Source organism: Echinops telfairi, unplaced genomic scaffold (assembly GCF_000313985.2).
Source record: "Echinops telfairi isolate 266 unplaced genomic scaffold, ASM31398v2 ScPeMD7_5;HRSCAF=22, whole genome shotgun sequence".
Lineage (NCBI taxonomy): Eukaryota > Metazoa > Chordata > Mammalia > Afrosoricida > Tenrecidae > Echinops > Echinops telfairi.
In genome coordinates, this window is record NW_022103901.1 from 10,682,119 (window position 1) to 10,687,330 (window position 5,212).

A 5,212-nucleotide genomic window follows, 5' to 3' on the forward strand; every position below is an offset into this window, starting at 1 on the left:
TTGTAAGGTAGAATTGAGGTCATGATAGTGGGGGCGGGGTGGGGAGGAAGCATTAAAGAACTAGAGGAAAGTTGTATGTTTCCTCCGTGCTGCGCTGCACCCTGGCTGAGCCATCTTGTTTGGAGAATTGCTTCAAGGAGGCCCCATAAGAAAGGCCTGAGGCCCCATAAGAAAGGCCTGGGGGTTACATGAAGAGAAATGTTGGACTAGGTACCCTTACCGCCAGGCTGATGTCACCATTTTGAGGGGTCACAGGCTGTGTGGGGTCAGCGGGAAGAGCTGAAGGTAGGCACAAGAACCAGTAGAGGGCCCTCTTCTGACCAAGCAAGATATTGATATGGATTTGAACCCCTCCTTCCCTCTACTCCTCTTCTTTCCTTCCTCCCACTTTCCCCCTCTCCCATGACATCTCACTTTGTTTTTGTTCTCATGATAAAAGTGGCAACTAACGTGGCTCCCAGGCTGAAAGACACTTTGCTGCCGGCAGCGAAAGGGTCTTGATGAGGAACCCCACCAAACCCGCAGCCCTCAAGTTGATCTGACTCACAGGACCCTCTGTAAGGTTTCTGAGCCTGTAACTCTTGTTGGGAGCAGGCGATTGTGTCCTTCTCCCACGGAGTGGCTGATAGATTTGAACCGCCAGTCTCTGGAGCAGCAGCTCAACGCTTATCCCATAGCACCACCGAAGGTGTCAGTCACACTAAAAGAGAGTGTTGGAGTGGAGACTGGCAGTTCTTAGAGTTCATGGCTAAAAAAGAGGAAAACAAAGACAAGTATAGGAATAAAGGAAAAATTAGAAACCACCATTAATCTAAACACTTAGGAATAACTGTCTAAAAAATTGTCACTGTTTTGTATTAAAAAGCAAGATTGCCCATTAAAAAATGGCAAAGATTGCCCATTAAAAAATGGCAATCGGTTCAGTAGAGGACATTAATGTTCCCTAGACATACCTCTTGTTGGCCCTGAGTAATGAGATGACATTACTTGGCATGGCTCTTTTAGCCATGACTTTGTAACTTCCACCAAATGAATGGGTGGGACCCTGCCACTAGGGTGCGTGAAATACTGGTAAGCTGATCAGTTTCGCCATTCTTCTGGGTAGTCGAGTAAACCATCTTAGAAGCAGGAAGAGGGGGCCCATGACCATCCTGAAGGAAGTGGAACGTGTGATACATCCCTGCCTGAAGTGGTCTAAGTACCAGAGGTCATGGTCTCGAGACCATAAGACAGAGAGGAGAAGCCGTATGGAGACTACAGGGTAGAGCAGCAGGCAGGCTTTCTAGCCCTGAGAGGGAGGAGCCAAGGGAGCACAGGGCAGAGACTGAGGACCAGAGAGACAAGTAAGCATGAGAAAAGTCGTGGACAGAACTGTATCCTTAACATAACCTCTTAGCTTCCTGTGGTAGTTACATAATCTGTTGTTAATTTGAGAGGATTAAAAGTGAAGGGGTGGGGTTTAGCCTGTCAATCAGGTGGCAGCTTGATGACCTCATTTGGAGGCGCTAAGGAGATAAATAGCTCTCTTGAGGTGGGACGAGACATTGCAGCTGACAAGCCACATGGAGACAGGCCGATGGCAGCCAGAGCCTCAGAGCTGGAGAAGCCCCGTGGAGACCCCTGCCAGTGCTGAGATGCTTCCACCACCACTGGATCCACATGGCTTTTCACCCACTGGCCTGGATCATCCTGCATTCAGCATCATTGCATGGATTTCATGAGTCTGAAGAGGAATTTAATACATGGGTATCGGACATATGGGTTAAAACCAGACTTATGGACTTGATCTGGACTGGGCTGGGATGTTTTCTCAATATTCAATTGCTCTTGGATATAAAGATCTTTCTTATACATATGAGTGTGTCTATGGATTTGTTTCTCTACTCTACCCAGACTAACATATTTCCCTAATAAACCCCATACTTAGGAGTATCGCCTCTGAGTTCTGTGTCCATCTGCAGCAAATGATGAAACCCAGCAGAGCAGGAGAGTGCTGTGGGAGGGACGGCTGGTCCCAGAAGAGAAGAACAGAAGGAAGAGGGAGGATGGGGGCACGCCTGACCGCTGCCTTGTGGCAACTCCTGTTGTGAAGCTGGATCCTCCCTCCCGAAAGAGGAGGTCAGATGTGGCCTCCATGCCATTTCCTGGCCTGGGGTGCATCTCTTTCCCACCTGGTCCCCCTTCTCATCTATCAACAGATCCATCATCAAGGAGAAAAACGGGGCCAGGTAACTGACATTGAAATTGCTTTTCCCCTTCTCATTCATCGTTCCATGCCAGAATTTACGGATGGGATGCCGTCTTTAACAGCCGCCCACCAATCCCCTTCCCTGTCGATGGGATGTTTGAAGTTACCTCCATTTCCTCGCCCTGACGTGGGGCTGCAGAGACCCCCCCTTGCCTACATGTCTTGGCACACACGCGTGAGTGAACGGCTGGGTCTGCACCTTGCAGGGAAAGTGCCAGGTCATCCAGTTTATATGCCCAGCAAAATCTTAGAGACATAGAGTTAATTATTGCCCCCTCGCCAGCCTGTGAAGACAGCTGTCTATCCTCACTCTATTCTTTTCTTATTTTTAAACACACAACCCATTTTCATCTTCGGTTGTATAAATGAACCCCAAATATCGGCTGTGTACATCCATAGAGGAAACCCTCATTCAATTGTAGTCCTCGTCTCTGTAACTGAGCATGGGGCTGGTCTGCTCTTTTCATTTTTTTAAAATCATTTTACTGGGGGCTCGTACAGCTCTTATCGCAATCCATCCATCCAACCATTGTGTCCATCATTGTTTTCAAAACATTTTCTTTCTACTTGAGCCCATGGTATCAGCTCCTCATTTTTTTCTTCTCCCTCATGAACCCTCAATAATACTCTATCCGTTCACCAGCATGGCGAATTTACATGCACCATCATCTTCTTTAGCTTAAAGTAACACAAACATTACTTCCCAGTTCCTTAGGTCAGAAGTCTAGCCTGGCTTAGCTGGATTCTCCCGCGACTGAATCAAGGTATTGGGAGGGCTGCCCTCCTCTCTGAACCTCAGACTCCTCTTTCTAGCTCACACAGACCATTGGAGATGTGCTGTTTTTAAGGTGATAAGAACCACTGTGTCCTCTTTGAGGGGATTTCCTTCCATTGTCTTCTTTGCTGGCTTCTATATTTGGCACATTTGAGATTGTATTCCCTCAGCTGGCTCTTTGCTCCGGGTGGGAATTTTCCATGGGGAGAGGCCCGTCCTGGGCCTGGTTTCCATCTTTCTTTGGTGTTACAGGAGGGAGCTGGGCTGGTGGGGTGTACCAAGCCTCCCTCTTGTTTTGGAATCCTTGGATACTTCCTTCTTGGCTCTCCACCTCCCTTCCTTCACCTCCCATCATTCAGACCCACCTCCATTTCTTCCAGGAGAAAGGCAGGCACCCTGGAGCCCAGCATCTGGCCCTGGTGGAAGATGGAGCCTGAGAACATGACTGGGGTGCTGGGGACAGAAGCCAGGACCCTGGGGACTTGTAGGTCAGCCGCTGCTTCAACCTCGGCAAAGGTGAGAGCCTTTTCTGTGCCCCCCCACCCCCAGCCTGATCCTCTTGCCTGACTCTACTCTCCAAGCCCCTTGGTTATCCCCTGTCCTGGACTCTGTTCTCTGGTCTGTTCTGGGTGGAGCCCAGGGGCAGTGTGTTTCAGTCTTTGTAGGAGCAGAGGATGAACCAGGCTTGAAAGGAAGATGGTAGCCAGAGCAAGGAAGACAGAAACTAAGGGGTCAGGGCAGGAAAGGTCCAGAAGTTTGTCTGTCTCCTAGACAGAGGGGCTTCCCAGGGCTGAGAGAGCCAAGTCAGGCTGGCCAGGCTCAGACAGGCTCACAGACAGGGCAGCATTTCTTCTGGTTCTAGTGCCTCTGCGTGTCTCCCAGCCCCTCTTGCACTGCCATGGGTGGCCTGTTCCTAACACCCACTATGAGGTCTCTTGTGCCCCTGTGGCAGTTACATCATCTCCTGTCAACTTGCGAAGGGGTGGAGTCTAGCCTGTCAATCAGGTCGCAGCTTGATGACCTCATTTGGAGCTGCGATGGAGATAAATAGCAGACTGGAGGCCAGATATGGATACTCTATGCTTGACATTCCTGTTGACAAGCCACACAGAGCCACGCTGATGGCAGCCAGAGCCCTGGAGCTGGAAGAGCCATGTGGAGACCCACACCAGGCCTGAGCGGATCCACACTTTCCATACACTGGCCTGAAATCTTCCTGCATTTGGCGTCACTGCAAGGCTGTGTGAGTCTAAAGAGGAATTATGGACTAGCATCAACATATGGGGTGATATCAGACTTGATCTGGATTGGGCTGGGATGTTTCCTTAATGTACAGTTGCTGTTTGATATAAAGTTCTCTCTAACATACATATGAGTGTCTATGAATTTGTTTCTCTGGTCTACCTGGACTAACACAGTTCCCAGTCAGGAGAAGCCCTCTTCCCTCTTTGGCGGCTTCACCCCCGCCCCCCTCCCTCCACCTCCACCAACCAGAGGTCTCTCCCTTCTCAGGGAGCTCCCTCCTCCCCAGGGAGGCCGTGCTAGGTCTCTGAGCTTCATCTCCCAGTCCACTGTTCTGTCACCACAGCGAGGTGCAAGCCTGAGTGACCCTTGGCCACGTCCACAAGCTCCGTCAGGAAGGCATTAGCTCCTCTTATCGTCACCAGGTTCATCACGATTCCCACACCACCCTGTTCCCGTCATACTGGCCATCGTGGTCACTTATTTTGTCCACCCAGAGCCTGCCCTGTCCTCGTGTGACACTTCTCCCACATCTGGTGGGGTAGGTTGAGTAATGGCCCCCACAAAGATGCCAACATTTAAACTCCCCGGAGCCTGTTTCTATGTAACCTTACACGGTACCAGGGACTTTATAGATGTGCTTTTGAAAAAAATATATATAAATCATTTTACTGGGGGGATCTTACAGCTTTTATCACAACCCACACATCCATTGTGTCAAGCACATTTGTACATTTGTTGCCATCATCATTTTCAAAAAATTTTCTTTCTACTTGAGCCCTTGATATCAGCTCCTCATTTCCGCCCTCCTCATCCCTCCCTCATGAACCCTTGATAATTTATCTTTTTTTTTTACCATGTGTTATACCAACCACTGCCTCCCTTCACCCACTTTTCTGTTGTCTATCCCCCTGGGAAGGGGTTATATGTAGATCATTGTGAACAGT

General features: G+C 49.4%; 1 long non-coding RNA gene across 1 annotated transcript; it reads left to right on the top strand.

The window, feature by feature from the left end:
• The first annotated feature begins 1,930 nt into the window (after nt 1-1,930).
• On the top strand, nt 1,931-4,006 carry LOC123521204. The gene is made up of 3 exons (XR_006679675.1): nt 1,931-2,228; nt 2,956-3,539; nt 3,976-4,006. It is a non-coding gene; the product is annotated as an uncharacterized LOC123521204 (long non-coding RNA).
• Nucleotides 4,007-5,212: the final 1,206 nt, after the last annotated feature.